This window comes from Amblyomma americanum, chromosome 4, assembly GCF_052857255.1.
Source record: "Amblyomma americanum isolate KBUSLIRL-KWMA chromosome 4, ASM5285725v1, whole genome shotgun sequence".
NCBI classification, from domain to species: Eukaryota; Metazoa; Arthropoda; class Arachnida; order Ixodida; family Ixodidae; genus Amblyomma; species Amblyomma americanum.
This window is the reverse complement of record NC_135500.1, coordinates 97,147,223-97,171,592: the sequence shown is the minus strand read 5'-3', so window position 1 is coordinate 97,171,592 and position 24,370 is coordinate 97,147,223. Positions and strand designations below refer to the sequence as shown.

Sequence of the window (24,370 nt, the reverse complement as noted above, 5' to 3'; positions counted from 1 at the left end):
GCAGTACTGGCCGGCATTTCGAAAGGCCCTGATATGCACACCATGTGTACGAGAGCAGACGATGCAGCGGTCCCTGTGTCATTACTTTTGGAACCCACATGACCAGGGTTGCTGCTCTTCCTCGGGAGTGACGTCGTAATGCACCCCTACACTCAGAAACCGAAATCACTCAGTATAAATAATAAATAATGCGGTAATATTTAATGCTCATATTTAAATTGTGGAGCACATATCACGCGCTGGGTGGGAGTATGCAATGCTTGAAACTAAGAACACTCCAACCAAAAATTTGATGTCTCCGCTCCTTTAAGGTTTTTGGTTTAGCATATGGAGCTTGTGAGCTCCTGGGTGCCAGCGTCAGAAGCCTTTCAAAAACCATTTCGTTGTTTGTCTTGACTGTTTTTATTCATTCTTGGTCTCTGCCTTGTACACACTTCTTTTTGTGTGTGGTTTCTCTGGCACATCTTGAACAATGTTCCTTTTATTCTTTTTTTTTTTAAGGATCTTTCTAATGTCCAGAAGGGGGTCACTACGCACAAGCACAAGACGCCAGAAGAAGATATAGAACACCTTTTAATAGAGGTAATACCTAAGAAGCGCGGGGAGAAGAGCCTGTTCGTACTTAACATTTATTCCCCACCGCGCAAGAGGAGACATGACTTCAGAGAAATCATTAGAGCGGTGATCGGCCTGGTAAAACAAAACCACCTTGTGATTGTAGGAGATTTCAATGCTCCGCACAAAGAGTGGGGCTACAAGATGAATACAAAGAAAGGAAAAACCATCCTAGATGGAGTGGACACGCACGGGCTGGAAATCGTTACCGATATCAGATACCCTACTAGGGTCGGAAACAGCGTTTCAAGAGACACTAGCCCTGATTTGACCATCATAGGAAATATCCTAGACTACGAATGGTCTAACACCGGGGAGCAGTTCGGAAGCGACCACTACGTAATTCAAACGCAAATTAAACTTACAAGGTTCAGCACAATCCAGAGGAAGACAAAAATCACAGATTGGAAAAAATTCCGACAACAGTTGGAGAATGAAGGCGGAAGAAATGCGATAACGGACATCGAAAAGTGGACCAAACGACTACGGGAGGTCCACAGAGACAATACTATGACGCTAGAGGTTACCGATGAATTTCCACGTGCGGATAAACGATTGCTACATCTTTGGGAGGCTCGTAGGGGGCTGACGAAAAGATGGAAGAAACAAAAACATAACAGAAAATTGAGACTCAGAATAGCTCAAATCAATAAGGAGATAGAAGACCACACCGCAAACTTACTTAGAGATAATTGGCACCAAATTTGCGATGAACTAAACGGCAACTTGGGTAGCGCTAAAACATGGGCGCTGCTCAGGCACCTTATAGACCCGACAAAATCGAAGAGAGAAAACAGCAAAACGATAGAACGTATCACGCACAATTTTCAGGGCACGGACGCCCAGATTACAGATTTTCTTTGGTCCAGGTACGTCGGAAGCACGCAGGTGCCACCCTGCACCATGGTATATTCAGGGACAAGGAACTCGAAGCTGGATGACCCGATAAAAGAATACGAGGTATACGCGGCTGCCAGGTCATTCACGAGGAACACAACACCGGGAAAAGATCAAGTAACCAATGCAATGATCAGAAACCTCAGTGATGACCAAATGGAAAGCCTGACCGGACTAATCAACGAGCACTGGGAAAGGGGCACGGTCCCGGCGGAGTGGAAACACGCTGAGATTATCGTGATACCTAAACCAGGGAAAACACCCAGTTTAGAGAACCTTAGGCCGATATCGCTAACTTGATGCCTTGGTAAACTATACGAGAAAGTGGTCAAGACTAGACTGAGCAACTACATGGAGGACAACGGTCTGTTTCCGGATACTATGTTCGGGTTCAGAACGGGACTCTCCACGCAAGACGTGATGCTCCAGTTAAGAGACATGGTACTAAAACAAATATCGGGGACTCGAGAAGGCGTAATCTTGGCTGTAGACCTCAAGGGGGCCTTCGACAACATCAGCCACAACGCCATTCTCGCAGAACTCTCGACAACAAACTGTGGGGAGAGGATCTTCGCATACGTAAAGGCCTTCCTGTCTAACAGAACAGCAACGATCGGCATCAACAACATTAGGTCAGAAAAGAAGACGACGCCAAACAGAGGGACACCACAAGGATCCATCATCTCACCTTTGCTCTTTAACATAGCAATGATTGGATTAACTAGGAGACTGAAAAACATCAAAGATGTAGAACATTCAATTTATGCGGACGACATAACAGTGTGGACGACAAAAGGATCGACAGGACACAAGCAAGAAATACTGCAAAGAGCGGCGGATGAGATCGGTCAATTTGCTTTATTTAGCGGGATGCAGTGCTCTCCAGAAAAATCAGAATTTATTAGACTTCACAAAAACAAAGAGGACAGGGGATCGATAGAGTTAGAGATCGATGGACAACCCGTAAGAAGGACACATAAGCTTCGCATCTTGGGAATGTGGCTGCAGGAGAAAGGCAAACGAGACCATACCATCCAGCTCTTGGAACACTCCACGAAACAGATATGCAGGATGTTAAGCCGGATTACGAACAAGAGAAAAGGGGTGAAGGAGCGAGATGCGTTACGGATCACTTCTGCGCTCATCATACCGAGGATGACGTACGCGCTTCCGTACCTACAACCTAATAAAGGGGAAAAGAACAAAATGGAAACATGCATCAGAAAGGCGTATAAGCAAGCCTTAGGCGTCATGACCTGCGCCTCGACAGAAAAGTTAATGAACATGGGTGTGTACGGCACCTATGAGGAGCACAGTGAAACTATGCTCAGATTTCAACTCGAAAGACTTAAAAGAACAGCCACTGGCCGCGCACTACTGCTAAAGCTAGGATACCCGGCAGAAGGCGAGGGCGAAGACAAGACAGACATTGACAGCCAAATTAGGAGCACTTTCTTGGTTAAACCAGTGCCCAGAAACATGGACCCGAAGAACCACGAAGGAAGACGGGCGGCGAGATCATTGGAGTTGGACAGGTTCCTAAAGAAGAAACAGATGGTTCTGTATGTTGACGCGTCCAAGTACAGAACGAAGGACAACGCTAGGGCGGTAGCAGTAGTGAACGCCAATGGGAAGATAATTACTGGTGCATCAGTGCGCACAAGGACAACTCAAGCAGCGGAAGAGATCGCCATAGCTCTAGCCCTGACTGAAGCCCATCGGCAGGGACTGCGTTACTGGATAGCGACGGATTCTCAGGCTGCAGCGAGGGCATACAGAGATGGCAGGATCGGCCAAAAAGCCGCGAGGATTCTCTTCGCACAAAACCAACACAGACATGGATCAAACAACACACACATTCAACACACCATCATTTGGGTCCCTGACACTGGGGTTGAGGGAAATCTCATGGCAGACACCGTTGTCCGAGGGTTCACGAACCGGAGGGCGGGTTTGCCGGTCGAACCCTTCAGCACGCCAGAATCGTACGGGGAGGCAATGAAGGCGTTGTTGGGAGCGCGCAAGAAGTACTCGGCTCCGGCGGATATCCTCAACAGAGAGCAGGCCACCACGCTCAGAAGACTACAAACAGACACCTACCCAAGCAGAGCCATGTATCATAAAATGTGGCCGAACAGATATGCGAAAGAGTGCGTGTGGTGTGGGGGCTACGCCACAACGTACCACGCCACCTGGGGCTGTGAAAAAAGCCCTTTACTACCAAAGATAAATAGCCCTAGTCTAGAGCAGTGGGAGGCCCTCCTGGCTGACTCCGACCCGAGCACACAGCTTATGCTGGTGACGAGGGCCAAGGCGGCGGCGGAGGCCAACGGGATCCTGGACTAGGGAATACCGACCACTGCAGCTCCACTTCTATCTATCCCCAACACCCTACTCCCTTACTCTTCCTTCTGTGAAAATAAATGTTTTTACTACTACTACTACTTCTAATGTCCATACGCAAAACCACTACAGGAGTGCGTGGGCTGCTGCTGTAGCTTGTTGGCAGATCTCCTTTTCTTTTTTCCCTCATATGCATTCCATTTTTTGTGTATTTGTTTGTGGGTTTCTCTTAGTGGCTTATTAGTTGCATTTTATTGTTCTGAGCTTGCATACTTTTTTCTCTTTTCATGGCATCCAACCCTGTGTATGACTGACACTAGTGGAGGGACTGCAGCAGCCGACCTTGCATGGCGCGGCAATCTCTGGTCCAAGGCACCTATTCGCCATTCCAGGCTATTGGCTCAAGGTTGTGCCCACAAGTCTGCACATTGGCCTACAGGCAGAGTGGCATTAGGCCCACGTCGGGCACGACTTCCTTGCCAAATAAAGTGTTCCTACCGACACGCCTTGTTAGTAATTGATGAAGCGTATGAATATATGAGTAACAACTTCGTTGGCCGTATAGAAAAACCGTGTTACAAAGCAGTTTTTTTTAAGGCCATACCCAGCCACCACATTGTTTCCTCTGAGCAACCTACTCATCTTTGAGGTGATTGCCGTGTGTCGCATCACTGTCTGAAGTGTTGCTGCAGAACTGCATATTGCCTTCCTGTTTATGCCATTGCAGCAGGAAATGCTTCACAAAGCTAATGAAAAAAAAATTTCGCCAACATACTGCTTTGAGACAACTGCTAAACGGGTGCCGAAGCCCACTGAACATTGTAATTGAGGCCCTTTGAATTGAATGTTCTTTGTAGGTATTTTACAAAGGCAAGATAGCAGTCCTAGCAGTTTTGGGTGCACAAACTGGGTAATATCAGGCTTTACCTACGAACAAGAGGCCCTAAATATTCGCTAAATTTGATTTATAGTCTTCTCCTGCTGTTGTAACCTATCTTTCCTCAAGCAGAACGGTAGCTGAGTGAATTCGCATCACCTGTTAATGTCAGATGTTTTCTTTTCTCAGCTGCTGAGGGCCATTATTGCCAGAGGGGTATGTAAGGTGTGTAATGTAGACAGGTAAATCGCTTAATTCAAACCGACGGTATTTATAAACTGGCACTTCGCTCCCGTCAAAATCGCGTATTTCAGTGCGACAAAGCTGCCGGTAATATAAGCATACGCAACGGCCGTACAGCTTACCTGTCCTGACTGATGAAGCATGGCAATACAGCGCGCTGCACGTGGCCATCGTGGAGAACCACTCGTCTACTACCCCTGTCACACGGTGCCTTCGAAGTGCAGTTTCTCTCCCCAGCTGCGCTCCTGTTCCTGCCACGACGTGGGACCAGTTTATTTTACCGTATGCGGGGCCTATCATGTGGAATCTATGAGGCGCCGCTGACAGTGCTGATGAGCGGTCGCATAAGAATGAAAAGACACGTACCAACCCATGGTCGGGCTCCCATATTTATTCCGAACTCTGCGTAAAGAACTATTTTCGGTTCCCTTGCCCTTTGTTTCTAATAAGCATAGTTTGAACAAATTTACGGTCGCTTAATAGTTTGAAGTATCGAGGCGCCGAATGCCTTACCATTGGTACGTGGCCACGTACATACTTCCCATCCATGGCGCGCGCACAATTTGTCCCTAAACGTAATGGCCCTTGGATATATAGTCTTCATGTTCAAAAGACGTCGCAAATCTCGAAAGTTTATTATAGCGACAAATTTATATATCAGACTGCTCAAAGGGAGCACGGCTTCAAAACCACCGCCGCACGCCGCTCTTAATTCAGTTCCAATAGACTGACCAAAAGTTTGAGCTATAAAAGCGAGCACGAAACAACGAGAATTCACTGTGCGAGTGTGTGTTAGAGGACGGGTCGCGCATAAAAGGTTTTACCACTAAACGCACTGATCATAGTGCTTCCATGCGGCACACTGAAACGGTGATATGAATATAAGATGGAATTCCGCATCTGGCGCTTCTAGCCCTCGCAATGAAAAGAGGCAGGATTAACTTTTCCCTTTGCAAAACAAACATCTAGTAGAACCCGCTGTTACGTTCGCGGTTGCTGCGTTTTTCCCGGTACGTTTTTTTTTTCATATGAGCCAGATAGTCCAGCTGCCACAGAAGCCCCTTCCAACTGAAACTCGATCGCCTATATCTGTTAGATAATGCAATTGTTGCATAATTCCCTTGTCGTACTTCGCGAAAGTCATCTCACGATGGTAGTTTACACCGTCCCGGAATTCGTTCAATGCGCGTGTAATGGCGACGCCGGCCAGAAAAAGCGATACTATACACGTACTCTATATAGGCACTTGTTAGCCGCTGCGTTCGGTGACGTCTGGAAGCACCCAGGCCAACTCCAATATACAGACCATGTGATTTTTTGTGCATCTGTTGGCACAGTTACATCGACTCTGCGACGCTAGCGCGAACGACAGCACAAAAACTAAACTATGCCGCGGCAGACGGCACAAACAGCGCTGTACGAAATGCGCTTGTGTGGGTTCGCTCCGACAGTTTTGTTTCTGCCATCCGCTTTATTCTTGTCGCCTGCCCCTTAAAATACACAATTTCTAGATTCCAATATAGCGATGATTCTATGGGATTAATGCGGCCACCGCGATAGCAGCGAAGAAGCGCACGCGTACCGCATCTTCGCACGCTCCAGGTATGCTCCCTCTTCATTGCTAAATACCTTCCACAGACAGCTAACTGAGACTCGTCGCAGTGCGTTTCTGAAGGATGGTATTTGCTTATGTCAGCTTTGTCCCCCTTTCCCTTATATATCATGTTCATTCTACTTGATCGCTATTCATTGGGGGCTTTGCCATCCACTACCATTTTTTTCACTACCTCTATTAATGTTTGCTTGGATTTTGGTGACAGCTTCTTTATTAACATAACAGGAATACCATGTGGTCCTGTCGACGTGTCACTAGCAACCTTCTCTTGTCATAACGCGAGCGCATGGTTGCGCTCTCTGGAGGGCCACCGCGTCCGACACGGCCGCGCATCGAAGCGAAGTGGCAGATGAGGCGAAGCGCCACGCGCAGGTCCATCTCCTGCGCCACTCGGCTGCGATGAGTGGCCGTGTCGGACGCAGTGGCCCTCCATTGAGTGCAGCCACGCACTCGCGTGTTCAGGGTGGACGACCCTCTACGTATGGGACCGCTGCTCGCTTCGACCGACGTATGCCTCAGGGACTGCGGAACCGCCGTGCCTGATCACGTTGTAAAGAATTCACATTACTAACTTGCCTATACTCTGCGCAAATCAAGGATGAAAGCTCGGAACTTATGAGCGCACATATGCCCACTCGAACAACCCATAAATTACGCGAAATGAGAGCATATTTTAATACGGTCAATTACGACAAGATTTTCCTGAGAAAGCTTCGAAAAGACTTTCATTTTCCTGGAGCGCCTTCGAAGGCACAGGTACTATACAAGTGCGAGCCCACAAACCACACAAGCGTCCTTTCACAACGAATGTGCCCCACCACACGTCCAGAGCAGCCAGAGGCCGACCAAACAAGTAAGCGATGCAGAACGCCCGCGCCCGCACGACCGCGATCCACAAATCACAAATGACGCCAAGCCAATCTATAATCCATGGGTGAAAATAACGCTTTCGTTATTACGACCAGGTCGGAATAACGATTTGACTTGGCTTTCCGTTATTTTCACCTGGGCAGTGACTGCTACAACCGGGTCGAAATAACGCAAGCGTTATTTCAACCCATGACGTCGCATCCGGTTTGAAGAAAAGACGTCACGTCCGCCAATTTTTTGCCGTTTGAGCCATGTTTGAGCCGAGCCGAGCATTGCTTTCAGGCCGGTCGGCGGGTCGGGCGTGCGGTCGTGTTGCACGTGAGTAATTTGTTCTTTCTTTCTTTTGGCATGCACATACTGAGCAGTTGTCTGTTATCTGACACTCGGCATTCCGTTGTCAACTTCCTTGCGCCCGAATATTTTGTGTTAGCAGATAACCCAGGACTAGCACAAAGCCCGCTTGCCCGCCAGTGGACCCAAAGGCCCGGAGGGAAAGACTCATCTGTTTTATCGTAAGTTCTGCTCAAAAGCTCTGTGCAGGTCTACGGAAAAGAGCAAGCGCTGAGCGTGTTTTTATATCTTTTGTCAGCCCAGCCCAACGTAACTCATGGTAACGCATAATTACCAGCTTTTGCGTGCTCCTGAAAAAAGGCGGGAAACTTTTGACAACAGTCTAGCTGAACCACTAATAAAGCCGGTCGTGCGTTGAACTAACCGTTTGTGCGATGAGTTTTGTACGCGGTACGATATTTTATGACCCCGCGGCTGGGAAAGTCTGTGAGTGTTGACTTAATGGCACTTTACAATTGTGCGCTCTTGTTACAATTCGCCTTCTAAAACAGGTGCAAAAATTGTGGCGAGATAAGCGATTACGCTTTGGTGTCTGCAGAGGGAAACATGTGCTTTTAAATTCATATTTATTTCAGACGACAACACTTGAAAAACTTGCAGGCAGTTTTCTGGTATGCACGGGCCTTCCCGATTCCTGCTTCGAGTCCAGCGTTCACTTGCTGGCGCAGAGGCTGAACAAATGGGACGTTAAAATGCTGAGGCAGCAAAGGCTTTAAGGCGCCACAAGGTGAGCCCTCCACCTTCTGTGATGATTTTAAAATGAGTGCTGTGCCGCCTGCACCGAACATCTGTTTTACGTGGGGAAGGTGTTTGGACTTAGTTGGCCAACTATCGTGGAGCCAACTGAAAAAGCATGCTTCCTTTTAAGGCCTCTAATCTTAAGACCTTTTCACAGCTGATGTTGTAAAGAGGCCTTAAAGAGATGAACACTGTGGACAATGTGCATGATGTCCTTTGACTGTTTGGACGCTTGTGAGGTGCATAAAGCTCACAAGGCACTGTTGTAGTGTGTGACAGGTCATTGTGGTGATATTAGAAAAAGACATAGTACAGCACAATGGGACAGAGAAAAGGAGCACACAGGATAAGTGCTCGTCCTGTGTGCTCCTTTCCTTGTCCTGTTGTGCTGCGCTATGTCTTCTGATATGCTATACCAACAAGCCCAAACTACCACTTTGTTAAGATTGTGGCCATGATAGGTTTCTTTGATTTGGCTGCACTCTCTGCACTAGTTCTGTGAAGTTCCACGGTGGTGCCGGTAGCATGCAGTGTCAGTTCAGATGGTTCAAATGCAGCTTGGCACTGTCTGCTTCCAAAATGAATGGTCGAGTGCAGGCCCGATTGATAGCCTGGCTGTTGTCACGAAATTGCAGCCAACCGCATGCTGCCGACGCCAACGACCACCAAAATCCTGAAACACTTGGAAGAATTTTCAAGTAGCAAATCGCAAAGAAGTCTTACCATGAACCTGCTCTAGGAAATGGTCGTTTCACAGAAGAAAAAAAAATTGTTTCATGTATACACACAGGCTACTTACAAATTAGCGCTGAAATGCTGCCCATGCAACTGGACTTGACCGCTTAGGTTTTCATTATGACGCCTCAAACAGTCACTCAATTCTTCCATGTGTAGGTCGAAGAAGCAGAGAAGGTATGGCACGTGTTATTTAATGAAATGACGACAGTTATTTGCTGAAAGGTTATTGTTTATGAGGTTTAATGTCCTAAAGCAACTCAGGCTATGAGGGACGCGGTAGTGAAGGGCTCCGGAAATTTTGATCACCTGGTGTTCTTTAAGGGAGCTGCTGACCTGAAGGACATGGGTTCGATCCCGGCCGCGGGGGTCGAATTTTGGTGGAGGCGAAATTCTAGAGGCCCGTGTACTGTGCGATGTCAGTGCACGTTAAAGAACCCCAGGTGGTCGAAATTTCCAGAGCCCTTCACTTCAGTATTCCTCATAGCCTGAGTCGCTCTGGGACGTTAAACCCCCATAAACCAAACCAATATTTTTTGTAATGAGGTGTAAGGCATTATTATGCACGGATTACACGTGGTATGCTCCTACGGCTGCTAAATAATTTATAACTTAATTTCTTTCTCGTACTCGTTCAGTTTCAGCAGCTGAACGATGACTATGACCTTTAAGAGAGGTTGTAGGTCATGTGAGGTGTGAAAAACTGCAATATAATTGGTGCTTGTACATTTGTTGTCATTCCTCCTCTAGAGAAAGGCTGGCTTCAGCAGTGCAGTAAATAAAAACGATAAAGCAGCAATTATATCGCAGTTTTTTTATGCCTCTAATGATCTAAAACCTCTCCTTGTTGTCACAGCTCTCATTCGTCTGTTTAAACCGAAACAGCATAACAGAAAAATTTGATTATGAATTATTTAGCGGTCGTAGACGAATACCAAATCGTGATTCATGCATTGTACTGTCTCCATTACCACTATCCTACGAACGGTTAATGATAAAATTATCATTTTTCCTTTCCATAGCTCACTGTGCTGTCCTAAACTTGATTTCATGACTCATTAGCTACCAGGTTTCAGTCCCATAGGCGAGTACTAGCTAGATACAACTGTTGAATAATTTTTTAAGTATATTAGTAAGGTGTTACTAGTGACTCGAGGGTGCCTGCCAAATGAACTCCACTCCATTCGCAATTATTTCACTCTCATGGTACAGGTCAGCAGTCAATACTCGCATAAGTAGATGCATTCCTTGACAACCTCCAACGCCTAATTTCCTATTGCACTCTTCCAAAGTTTCCTAACTTTATTTTGATTTTTTCATATAATTTCTGGGCCCACCACTCTGCTTTGCCTGTCTAAGGTTCTAGTCATGCTTTGCAATGCCTTGCCCGAGTTACTCAGCAAGGCAATGTCATCAGCGAATCGCAGATTACTATGGTATTCTCTGTTAACTTTTATCCCCAACAGTTATTAATTCAAGTCTCTGAACATCTGCTGTAAATGCACAATGAACAGCACTGGAAAGATTGTGTCTCCTTGCTTAACACCTTTCTTGATAGGGATTTTATCACTTTCCTTATGGCGTATAATGGTGGCTGTGCAGCCGCTATTAATATTTTCCTCTACCTTTCATATGCCTCTTCTAAACCGCAGTTCTGCAATGCCTGCATAACAGCAGTGAACATATTCTGCAACTGACGAAATTCAGGAAAAATATCCTTGCTTTCTCTTTCCAGTAAACACCTAGCTTGACATCGAGGGGCCTTTTAATTAAACTTTCTCCTTGGCCCACTCCAGTGCATAAAGAAAGATGACAGTAAGGTGAGTTTTTGCCAAAATGCCAAAATTTGCCAAAATGTGCAAATAAGTGACAAGGACAGCTGTACTTATTTCTTGAAATATGAAAAAATTTGTTTTCACACTTGTGATCACCACATACAGACTGCTGCAGCACTGGCCCAACTGTCGGTCATCTGCAGCAGGTACAGGGATCGAATCCTGATGCCACGAGGTAGCTCACCAAACCCTACAGCAGTCATTGCTCAATGACTGGCCACTTGCTTACTGGTCACTGCTCGCCACTATCTTCAGGACTGGCACCACAGAAAATCACAGACGCTCAGGTCGCATGGTGCTGCTAGGAACTATGGTACCATGTGGCCATTATTTGAACCGTAAGCTCTGTCCATGACAGCACAGGTAAGTACGTGGAAATCCCACTGTAAAAAGTCATAGATGGTTTAACATGACTTTGTTTTATCTGTGCTTCTCATACAAAGCAACATTTAGTTAAGCTGAAATGTCAGCAGTCATGAAGGCTTACATAAATATACAAAATGCGTACATATATATTCTAAAGAAAATACACTGGAACTGTACAATTAAAGGTCATCAAATACAAAAAAAAGAAAGGGTGCTGGCCAACGTGACAGAATCTCTCCAGTACTATTCCTGCACATATTTAGAGGTTTGGACACAGACAAATAAGGGCAAAAAAGTTAATGAGGAAAACCTAAGTAGCTACAGATTTGCTGGCTATTATATCCTAGCAACCTGAAATGAATTTTTAGCACATTACAGAAGTCTGGAGGAAACAAATTATAATGCCAGGAAAATTAAAGCAACAATCAGGAATCAAAGAAACTGAAAACAATGAATGATAGGTAATAAAGTGCTGAAACTTGTAAAAGAATACCTATGGGCAAAGTAACAAGCAAAGGTCAAGACCATGAGAAAGAAATAATGAGAGTAAGAAAGTTTGGGTGCACTGAGCAGGCATTCTTGCATTATTCACACCCATTTAAAGAATCCTACAAGAGGAAAGTAATGTCATAGTTGTATTATGTCAGCAATCACTAGAGTTGCTGCGATTGGCAGGTAAATGATAAATTTGGAAGTTAGGTGAAGGACTGTGAAGCAAACTATGCAAAGAAAAGTTACAGGGGTGATGCCAAGACAGGGACTTGCATAGGTTAGAAAATAAACCTGTGTTAGCTACATCCTAGCCGATATCAAGAAGAGGAAATGGACTTGGACCTCACGCAGTGGACCTCGTACTACAGTAGCGATACTCTGTTAAGCAAAAGAGCTCATGAGCTTATAGTTGGGTGGAGAGATGACATTAGGAAATTTGTCGGGATAACATGGCTGCAGCTGCAACTGGCTGTGTGGATAACTAAAGAGCGTTAGGAGAGGCCACAACATTGCAACAGAAGCAGCTCAGATGAGCTAGTCACACCGATTGTATTAAGTTACCACTTTCAAGGAATGCTTCAAGACATCTTCCAAAGGCGTACTGGGTGCAATTACTTGCGGGTAGGGCTCTACCGTTTATAGTTTTTTATGTCCGATTTAATGAATGCCATCAGAAAGGCTATCACTGCAGGTCGAAGGCCTCCCACTTGGTTCCTTTTATCCCAATTATGTGCCAATCATGGACACCCTATTGCCGAAAATTTAGTAGAATCACTTTCACAGCTACCAACCTGCTACGCATGGTTAAGTTTCCTTGCTCTTGAATCCACTCTCTCACACTAATAGTCTATCAGTTATTTATTCTCCACATTACATCTGCACTAAAGCAAGCTTCTGTTTTTGATTTAATCTTGGATGTCATTACCTTTTCAAAACAAGCTGCCCCCATGCGATGAAAAGCAGCTTCGACAAGCAACATCACCCGGTGGTCTGGAAGCTGCAGTTTCCCCTCGAGCCCTTCTGATTGTGCTTGCTGCATAATTACTTCTGAAGATAAAAGAGGAAACAGAGGACCCAGCTCACGCTGCTCATGGTGAAAGGAAGCAACCTGAAGTCACCCTCTATGTGCACAGAATGGTGCACAGCATTATGGCAGCTGCTTTCAGCTATGGGGTGAACACTGTTTTTTCAGCCTCATGCCAGCTTTCCAGCTTGTGCTCCCATGTATCAGAAGGCAAGCTGAGGAATGGAACGTGCACGACGCAGCATGAAAACCTTTTAACGTCATTGCCACACATGCGATATACAAAATCCCTTTGACATGCAAAAAGGTTTACATCAGATGAATAGACTGGTGTATCAATAACAGGGTGCGAGAACATTATGCTTCCCTGGATTCTACTGATGCAGCACGCTTCCCCTGAACGTACTGAGAAACAGTGGGTGCCACCTGCTGTTTGACGTCTGTATCCTTGGAAGAAGTAAGGATAAAGAAGGAAGGGAACTTCTAGAGGTCTATTACATCAAAATGCATGAAAGAAATTGCATTAGCACCCCATCAATCTGCCTGATGGAAAACAAATTTCGGTTTTTCAAATAGCTGGTGACAATTTTGCAGCTTGTACCTATCTCTTCACTTTTACTGTCTGTTGGTGGCATTTGCTGTGCGCATGATTCGTTAGTCTTGCTGGGGGATGCAACTCTTCAACAAAGCACAGCTGTCAGTCATCTTGTGGTGTGTGCCTCCCTGCAGTTGTTTTTTCAAATGGTTCCTTCATCAAACATGTGCCAGCTAGCAAAGCTCTCAAAACCTACTCAAGTTTCTTCTTTTATCCACCCTGCTGTTTGTACCTCCTAATGTTGCAGCCATCATTTTTCTTTCACCAGTACCCAACCATCATGCACCCTGATGAAGATCCCTTTACAGTCCTCACTGGCCTTGAATTTTCTTTTTCTTTGCCATCTCTCAAGCTACATTGTTATGAGATACTGCCACAGCAACTAGCCGAGGTACCCATAAATCCACTCTCAAAAGTGGACTATACCTAATGATCCACTGCTGCACCCTTGGTTGTCAACCTTAGCCAGTGGCTGAGGGCAAATGGTATGCAACGGTGACCACCTCTCGTGAATAAACAGTTAAGCGACACCAGATAAGGCAGGAAAGGAGGCGTGAATGGGTAACCTTTGGTACATGCTCCAGATGAGGATTTGCACACAGCACACATCCTTTCGTTTGCATGTGGTGGCTGATCCCAGACCAGGCCCTGTGATCGGATCTCTTTGAGACGTAGACAATATAGCAGTTGATCAGAGAGCAGAATACAATGAGAAAGAAGGAACTACCCTGTGACTGTCACACTAATTTACTTGCGAATCAGTTACCAAACCACTTGAGCATTCAATGCAGTGCCAGCATAGCTGAGTGGTGAAAGGAAAAAATGATGCCTGGTAACAACACCATGGAACCAAATAATGCACACCTAAACTCACAAGTTAATGATGCTATTAAGACAAGCACTGGCTAACTGGCTTCTGAATTTATGGCAGTGAACAGAAGCTGCAACATCAGCTAGGATGTGGCCGTAACCATGCCTGAACACCTGGAACTGGCAGCATGCAAGGCAGGGCTTACCATAAAACATGGACGAAGTTGTGCGCCCGGAGATGTCATCCGGGGACCTTATGTCTGCGTTGCTTGTCCGAGCGTAAGCCTGGCCGTTTGTGTCACTGTAAATACAGAACATGATCATTTGGACTTCTCACAAAGGCGGGCACCACTTTGCTGACCTCTGTCTGTCTTTATGCAGACTTCTGTCTGCGTGCTTCTGCCACGCATTGATGAACAGGTGCTGGTGCCTTTGCATTTTGCAGAGTGCTTTTTGTACGTGTTTGGCCTCTCATTTAAGGTTGCAATGCCATCCACAGCAGCAGCATCTTTCAGTCTTCTGTTGGGAACATTGGGCTCCTGCAGAGAACATGAGGACTCTTTAGCTGCCAATGCAGCATTATTGATCTGAAGTGATTCAGATGCAAATTAGTAGTGGACCCAAGAATTGATTAAGTGACAATAGGAGGCACCAGAAGAAATAACAAGGCTTTGTTTTCCCACACACCTATTCTTACTGTACTCTAATATGCCCATGCTACTGCATTTCTGATGACGTGATAATACTAGAAAGAGTATAAATAAGGTTGAAGAACTTTTCAGGGATTAATTTGCACCAACCAAATTCTTTTGCGTCAAGCCTGTGCTTTAGGTGTCACAGTCTTGTGCATGAATTACACATTATCAAAAGTAAATCTAAAGTTTGACTGACCACTGCTGCTTATTATCACGGATGCTTTCCAAAAACTTGCAGTGCATATAAATGAGGAGGTGGTCATGCCTTGCCTGATTCCCTTTCTGCAGGATTGGCACTTTTCATTGGGAAACTGGTCACTATATGTCCTGTCCCTGTAGGTATTTTCTGATGGATATATGGTTGCCTCATCCACAATCCGGTAATGCAATTTCCATGGGATTGCCAACATCTGCATTCAATGAATACTTTTTTTTCAATAATCGACTTTGTTATACTCTGCACAAATCTACAACTGATGATGATGGTGACAGTGAATTTTTATGGCTGAAGGGCATCTGCAGCCAAAGAGCATCATGGCACAAGGTATTTTCATTTACTCAAGGTGGGGTCAAAGACGCATTTCCCACGCATTTCACCCTGAATAAGCAAAGCACCACGCCAGGGGAATCTTGTACGCATTGTACCACCGGTGGGTACCCTGTGGAACTAGGGACTGAACCCCGCACCTCCCGCATGCGAGGCAGATGCTCAGGCCACTAGGCCACCGCTGCAGTAAAGCAGCTTCAGTGGTGTCAGCCGGAATAGGGAGCTTTAAGCCAATTAGACAGGCAATGTAGCCTTTTGTCTTGCTGCATGGACACTGAAATAGTGGTCACTGTTTCTTGAATGCGTATCCCCTATACACAGCTGAACATTTTCGAGCCCAGTATTGCTTGTCTCTGTATACCAGCATGTCTTCAGTCACGTGACTCATGTTGCTTTCGCGTTACGATGGTTTTGCTACTTCTAAGTATGATTACGATTAGTGCCATGGATGCCTTAGCTGGTGCACAATTTTGTTTAGTTATTGCACTCCTTTATCTGGTCAACACTGCTAGCTGCACTGCGAACGTTTGTCTCTAAGTACGTAAATCTTTTACCCTGGAATGTACATATGCAAGTATTGATTTGCACGTTCAAGCTTTTCCTGTGCATTAATACTTGCCCAATTTTCTTTCTGCTACAGCTTAGGTTCTACAATTCCAGTTTTGTTACCGGGGCGTTATATCCGCGACCGAACATGTTTGCACAAATGTAAACATGATGCATGACACTCAAAAAGGCAACTCCATCCAGTTATTGTTCTCAGTAATAACTGCTTCTCGGGCTCTTTCTGGTTGTTTAGACATTTGTCTGGCAGTGCAAGCCACATTTATCGTTTAAGAATGTGGATTACAAAAAACATTGGCTGTGGTTTAGCTCTGGTTAAACCTAGTTGAATTGCAAAACCAATATCTGCATGGATACGCTTGTAGTTCTGCCTGTGGTGTAACTTGATATTGGACTTGGTTTAGCTTGGACTTGCTTTGTTTAACTCGAGTATACTGATGATCGCACTCTTGATCTGCTATTGGCCATTACGCCATTTCATCAATCTTCTTATCTGAATGAAAGGGATGCGAAGTGAAACTAGCCTTTCGGCTACACAGTTTAGCGGAGGCAAATCTGGTGGCATAGGAGGGTAGTTATGACCATTCGACACACTGTACAGTGAAATCTTCGGTTCTCTCAGACTAGAGTTACAAGTATTGCACACCTTGGCAGTTTCTATAGTCACTTCAGTCAAATCTGGAAGGCTTCACGAAGAGTCACATACATGTTCTCACTCACCGTTTGCAAATCGCGCTTATGCCACAGTCGATTACATACACAACACACACTTGCAAACGGGTTCTCGGTGAAGCAGTGATGGAATTCGCGTGTAGCTGATGCAAACTGAGCCCCTCGTTCGATGTAGTCACTTGGTTGCACAGGTTTTTCAGTAGAAACACACACTTTTTTCCTGCTCCGCTTTTCAAGACGTTCGGCCCGTTGTTCTTCTGTTTCCTCGGCACGTCGTCGTCTGAAATTTTCATTCCGTCTAGCACGACTATACTCTCCTTCTAAAGTGGCTTGCTTAGCTGCTTCGGATTCTCGTCGTTTTCGCAATCGTTCTTCTCGTTGTTCCTCTGTTTCCTGGGCGCGTTGCAGCCTCTCTCTCTCATTCTTCCTAGCTTGCTTAGCTTTCGCCTTAGAAACGAACTGTTCAGAAGCAGTAGAGAAACTAGATTCACGTACAGATTCTTCGTCGGTAACTTGCATGGCGACACTGATCAACCAACGCGTAGCGCACCGCTATATATCCCAGTGAAGCCGCCACGGAGCGACCACACGAGACGAGCCAACACCACCTGATGAGCGGCTCCCTTCTAGCTGCGGCAGGGAGCAAGCTGACGTCACGCGTTGTCATAGCAACGTAGAGAACTGACGTCACATCACCTGCTAAGCGCAGCGCCGGCTCTGGGGGGCTCACGGCATACGCGACGAGCGGTTAGACCTGGAGTAGTATTGCTTTCGCAATAAAAAACAACAAAAACAGGAGTGGCTTAGCTCAGCTAGGCTAGGATATACGTAGCGAAAGGACTCGAACATCCTCGTTGCAGTTATCCGGCGCGTACGTCTTCTTCGCGTCTGGTTCTCCCTGCTCCATCGGACGTTCTTGTAGTTCGGCAACGGCTCGGCGTCTCTGTCGCTTTTGACACCGCTGCTTGGCGAGACGTCCTTCCCGCTGTTTCGACGTCTGGAAGGCACGCTTAGCCTTTCGTGCTTTATTTCTACGCTGTCGAGCGCTCTTACGTCAAGCAATGATTTCCGGGTCGTCGACCGACGCAACTTCTCGCAGTCTCCGAAGATGCCATGCACAGTATGCGCACCCACCGTCCGTTTTTTTTCATTCATGACGCATCTGACTAGCAAGCGCATACGCATACGCTCAAGCTTAGGTGACGCAGTGGCGGAACACATATATGCAACGGCGCATGCATAGCTGTGATCTTATCAACAGAGCAAAGTTAGTCTATACAACCGCATATATATATATATATATATATATATATATATATATATATATATATATATATATATATATATATATATATATATATATATATATATATTATACACACGAGAAACCCAAACTACGAGGGGGTGAGTGGCACGTCGTGTTTCTCTGATTTTGCTGCGTTGAACCGCGAAAAGAAGAGCTTTAAGTTTCGGCCGTGATCTACAGCCAAAAGCTCAACCCTGAGCATCCGTGGCCTCTCGTACCGCAGGCGTAGAACGCACGCGAACTTTGCCATACGTATATAGACGACCGCGGCATGAAGCAGCCGCGCCCGGCGCAAGCGATGCGAGGACCAGCGTAGACCAGTTATGCTGCAAACTGTCCAAATGTCAAAAACTTGTGTTCTTCAATACCTATAGCGTAGAAATCAACTGCAGAAACGCTTTCTGTTTACTACTGACCATAGATGCAATACACAGTGGCGAACTATTTCTCTGAATACGCCCCACGTCGCCAATGCGAGCGCGTGTACCTCGATAAATCACTAAGTTGAAAGCGTCAACCACTGCTGTGATTCGCAGAAATTGAAAACGCGCCTACAAGCCTTGAAAACCAGCGCTCAACACCTGTCCGCGACGACACTCCCTGGCCTTTTTGCCTACCGCGAGCACGCTAGCGACTGCAGCGCCACCTCGTTTGTTTGGTGGTGGTGGTGTTGTTGTTGCTATGAAGGGGGAGAGGAATACTGGTCACTCTTCGGGACCAGCTAGGGAGGGGGGTAGGGGGGGGAGAGGTCGCCACCGTAGTATCCGTGGAGGTCCTTGGCCGTTCAGGAGTTGCACCGCCGCAGCAACGTCAGCGTCCAACAGGGAGGGGAGCCGCGGTGCACTGGGAAAGTGTGCAAGCGCCTGGTGAGGACGGAGCGGAGCCTCGGTGCACTGGGAATGTGTGCAAGCAGCGGGAAGGGGACTGAGCATCGGTCCACTCAGATCCATCGCCTCGGGCTGGACGGGGCGAATGTCTAGACGAGGTTGCTCAGGCCAGTCTTCTCGAGGAAGGAGAGGAGGACCCGATGCACCAGGAGCTGGCTGCGAGCCGGGAAGAGGAGGTTGTGCTCCGTGGTTGTCGGAAGACTGAGTGCTCGGTATCCCAACTCGTGTCGTCTCCTGGGGGGATCATGGGTCGGGCAGGCCAATAGGAGGTGTGCCGAGCGTCCCCGTGTCCACGCAGGAGGGGCAGGCAGGAGAGTGGGCTGTTACGTTTGGAGGCGCCAACATGCCAAGAATATTCAAGCCACTGGGAATCATCAATCGACAGAGGCTTCAAAGGGCCGTCGATGTGGTTGCAGCGCCACGAGTGCAGGTGGTGGCGTCTACAAGGGTTCCTTCCCCCCCCCCCCCCTGCTGTTTACGGGGTGAAACGGCCCTCCGCTGTCTGAGAACGGCTTTGGTGAACCTGTCTTTTGTCCTCAACGCCGGACCCACCCGGGACATGTTTCTCCCGGAGGGGACGACGGGGGAGCCGGCGAGCGGCGGGACTGCAAATTAGACGTGGGAAATGCGGCCGGGTTTGACTAAGCCAACGTCGCCGGAATCCTCGTGCTTCGAAAACAACTTCGTCTTAGACTGTGCTTTTCCTTATACGTGGAACCTTCTGCAAACTGCAGTGGCAACCTTTAGTTCCCACGCTCCACGTGAAAGCTTCTGCAAACTGTGGTGGCAACCTTTCGTTCCCACGCTACCGCTGTGAAGTGCAGGTGACTGACCTTCGACGCTGCCATGGGACCCCCTTCGGGCTATTCATCACTGAAGCCTGGACAGCGCGGACCATAATCTGCCAAAGTGGCAAGAGTGCGTGGCTGGGGGCGTCCTGGAAGGCGGACCCGGAAGACTGGACACGTGATCTACATCATAGTGATTCCACGCATTTTTAATGAACTAGATTCCCCAACTAAGGACCTGGGGACAGGGGACCCTATTTAAGCAGCTATCTGGCGTGTGTTCGCCAGCTCCCGATTCACTCTTTCGAACTTTGTAAAAATGTAAATAAGCCCTTTCAGTCTCTTCTTCACCTCGGAGCCCCTCTCATCTTTTCTTCTTCTCATTTTTTCTACTCAAGCGGACAACACAGCTCGTGATGCCGATAACGTGTGATTGCCGACATCGTGCTCATCTGGCTATCTGCTTCGTGTTTTCAAGCATTGAAAGATGGATTATCAGGAGCTTACTCTGCCATCAGATGTGAAGTTTGATTATTTATCATGCGAATCAGTTATGCATATCAATGCACGTTCAGTGAACCGTAAAGAAGATGACATTGTCCTTTTATTACAGCAATTTTGCTCTCAATTTTCTGTCCTAATGCTGTCGGAAACTTGGTATACAAACAGCAGCAAAATGTTGGAACTAGATGGTTACAATAACTTCTTTCTTAATCGTAAAAACAGCAGGGGTGGTGGCGTCGCAATTCTAGTTGCAAAGCACAAGAAGTGTGAAATTTTGCCGGAATTCAGTACGACCACTGTGGATTATGAAATCTTAACGCTGAAAAATAAACAAGAAATAATTTCTGTCTTGTATCGTCCACCAACTGGGAATGTTGCACGCTTCTTAGAGTTTTATGAAGACTTCTTGGAATTTATTTGTAAAAACAACCTTAGGCTCATCAGTGGTGGTGATTTTAACATAAACATGTTAGAGGAACATAACTGTGTTCGTGACTTTAGCACAAAACTGGTTTCATCTGGTTTCATAAATGTGATTAAAACACCAACTCGAATTACATGTTCTACATCATCCATGCTAGATCTCATTGTTACGAATCTTGACACTGAAATTTACAATGCAGGCACAGTTGCCTGCGACGTTAGTGATCACTGTCCTACTTTCTTAACATATCTCATTGATTCACTGGACAGGAATGTGAAAAGGGAAACATTTTTTGTTCAGCGCATTACCGAAGGAAAGCTAATCTCGTTCAAGAATGAAATCATGAACCAAGATTGGTCTGCCGTGCTAAAAAATGTGGATGCGAATGACGCGTATAACGAATTCATAAATTGTTTTGTGTGCATCTATGCTAAACATTTCCCTTTGCAAACTATCGTGCCAACAAAAAAGATTAAGAAACCATGGGTCACTCGAGAACACTTACAAATGATCAAAAATAAAATCGTCACTTTCATTCTTTCTTGCGTGCACGTTCAAAAGAAACTCTAAAGGAGTTTAAAATATTGCGGAATAAGCTAAACGCTGAGCTTCGGAGAGCCAAATCTTTATATTATGAGCAGTTATTTGCAGACTGCGCTCGACAACGCCCGGATGCTGCATGGAAAGCAATAAACACTCTTTTGGGTCGTAAAAGTAAAAGTTCCCTTCCGGATGTTTTAACACATGAAGGTGGTGAATTGAGCGGTAAAGCGCTTGCGGATTACCTTAACAATCATTTTGTGAGTATTGCAAATCCTTGTGACTATCCTCCAGATACAACTGGAACCTCCACTAGTACAATGAAAACAATATACCTTCAGCCTACTGATGAGCAGGAGATTTATAACACTTTCATGTTGCTCCGAAACAGTAAGGCGCTTGATATTGAAAACATTCAAATCATGCCGATAAAGTATGTATTGACCTTACTTACATCCGTACTTGCTTACATATTTAATTTAATACTGGATTCGGGCGTCTTTCCTGAAAAAATGAAATGTGCCAGGGTTTCTGTAATCTTCAAGGGCGGCGACCCAAACTTGGCAACAAACTATCGCCCAATTTCAGTCCTCCCTGTATTTTCTAAGGCACTAGAAAAAATCATTTTTGCTCGTATAACTAACTTCTTTAACAAAGAAAACATAATAACAAATGCACAGTTCGGTTTTAGGAAGGACAGATCGACGGAAACTGCTTTACTAACATTAAAAGAAAATATTTTACGAAACATAGAAAGTAATTTGTTCTCGTTGGCTGTTTTTATAGATTTCAGCAAGGCTTTTGACTGTCTGGACCATAACATTCTTCTATCCAAAATACAAGCTTACGGGATCCGCGGCACGTGTCTAGCTTTGCTGAAATGCTACCTCAGCAACAGGTTTCAGAGAGTGTTTGTCAAAAACTGCAGCTCATCCCTTTTTCCGATAAAGAGTGGCGTACCCCAGGGAAGTGTGTTAGGTCCGCTGTTGTTCAATACATACGTTATTGACTTGGTGAATATTGATAATACAGTAAAACTAGTGATATATGCTGATGATAGTACTATTCTTATTTCTGGCCCAAATGCTGATGGTTTAATCATGCAATGTAATGAATTTTTAGCTAAGCTATCCACATGGTCCAAGTTGAACAGACTTCAAATCAATTGCACTAAAACTAAAGCTATTATATTCCGCGCTAAAAACAAATTAGTTGAAATAAATCACACTATAACCTATGAGCACCAAGAAATTGAAATCGTTGACAACCATAAAATATTAGGTGTACATTTTTCCTCACATCTAACCTGGGATACTCACATTGATCACCTTCGTAAAAAACTTTCCTCGATTACAGGAGTTATATCGCGCTGTCGTACTGTACTTCCACCCAAGATAAAACTTCAAGTATATCATGCTTTGTTTAACTCTCATTTAAGATACTGCAGTCTAGTTTGGTGCACAACCACAAAAACCAATTTAAATAAACTCCTGGTTTTACAGAAAAAAAATCATCCGTTACATAGCAAATATTGAGTCCATGGAAACTACAAAGGGTGCATTTGAATCATTCAATATCATAAGTGTAGACAAGTTGTATGAATTTCGCCTATTACAGTCAATCTACTTTTCCTCCCCTGAAGTTACTAACCTTCTAAAGTCCTTGGCATCCTTAGAGTTAGAGCGACGAAATATTAGCGTGCAAACAAGAAATGTTGATGCGTGGGCAGTTCCTCATTTTCGTACATTTTATAAATATCAGTCACTTACCCATAACCTCCCTACAATACTAAACAAATATAGACACACAGTGGGCTTGAACAAAAAACAATTACATTCCTGTTTTGTGCAGTTGTGATCCATTAATTTTTGTTTGTTGTTTCCGTGTATGTGCTTTTCAGTTGTTTTATTTTGGTTTCAGTTCATTACTGGTAGCTTTATGCGATTGACATCATTATTACCTGTCACAGTAACTGTTTTATTATTTCCCTATTACTGTCTACCTATGTACTATTCATCTATTATGTTTCTATTCTTTACGCTGCTGCCTTGTAATGGTCTCTTGGGCCTCGTCAAGCTTTTGTGTAGCTTTTAGCCCAAGAGACCATCCAGTTGTCTTCTGGAAATAAAGATGTACTGTTTACTCTTCGTCACCCCCACAACAGCAGTCTCCCGATCCGGAACCCGGGGACACCGACCTTGGCGAGAGACGGCACAGGCGAACCAGGGGCCCGCATCTAACAACTGGTTGGCAGCGGTTGGATCGACCATGCGTCGTGGTGTTGCTTCTGTGGGTGAGTGCTTGAACTTTGCTTTGCTCGCGAGGCTTCAGTTATTTGGGTTAAAACTTTGAACTGCTGGGAATCGTGGGAAGTTGATCAGTGAGACGAGTGTGTGTAGCTCACGTCAACAGTTCAGCAAAGTCAAGGCTCAGAACAGCAATCATGGATCTAATGAAGTTGCTAAGGGCAGATTTGGTGTCACTATGCGAAGAGTTGGGTGTAGAGGTAGTGGAGAAGATGAAAAAGTCAGACATTTGCACATTGCTCTTGGAATCCGCCGAGGAAGAAGCAGTTAGCAATACGTGGGAACTCCTCAAAGCGGAGCGAAAGCAACGGCTAGCGGCCGAGCAAGAGAAACGGGAGCTCAGAAGGTTGCAGCTTGCGCATGAACAAAAGAAAATGGAATATGAGAATTTGAGAGGCACGACCCTAGAGAGAGCGAGTCAGGCCGAATCATTTCATATGAACAGATTGATGCAGCCGTATAAGACTGGCAAGGATCTTGGTTATTACCTCTTGAATTTCGAGAGGACGTGTGAGAAACGGGGATACGCTAAGGAGACATGGCCACAAAAGCTACTAATGGTGTTGCCCTGTGAGGCGGCCACTATAGTCGCGAGGCTTAATGCGAAAGATGCCGATGACTACGGGAAGGTGAAAGCTAGTTTGCTAAGAAAGTACCGACTTTCGGCGGAAGAATTCCGACAGCGGTTCAGAGGTGCCAGCAAGAAAAGTAGCGAGAGCTATGCAGAATTC

General features: G+C 45.7%; 1 long non-coding RNA gene across 1 annotated transcript; it reads right to left on the bottom strand.

Moving 5' to 3' along the window:
• Positions 1 to 11,169: 11,169 nt before the first annotated feature.
• LOC144128154 (uncharacterized) lies at positions 11,170 to 17,521 on the bottom strand. The gene is made up of 4 exons (XR_013313708.1): positions 16,933 to 17,521; positions 14,768 to 14,945; positions 14,613 to 14,707; positions 11,170 to 11,502 (listed from the first exon to the last, which is right to left on the bottom strand). It is a non-coding gene; the product is annotated as an uncharacterized LOC144128154 (long non-coding RNA).
• Between the last annotated feature and the right edge of the window lie 6,849 nt (positions 17,522 to 24,370).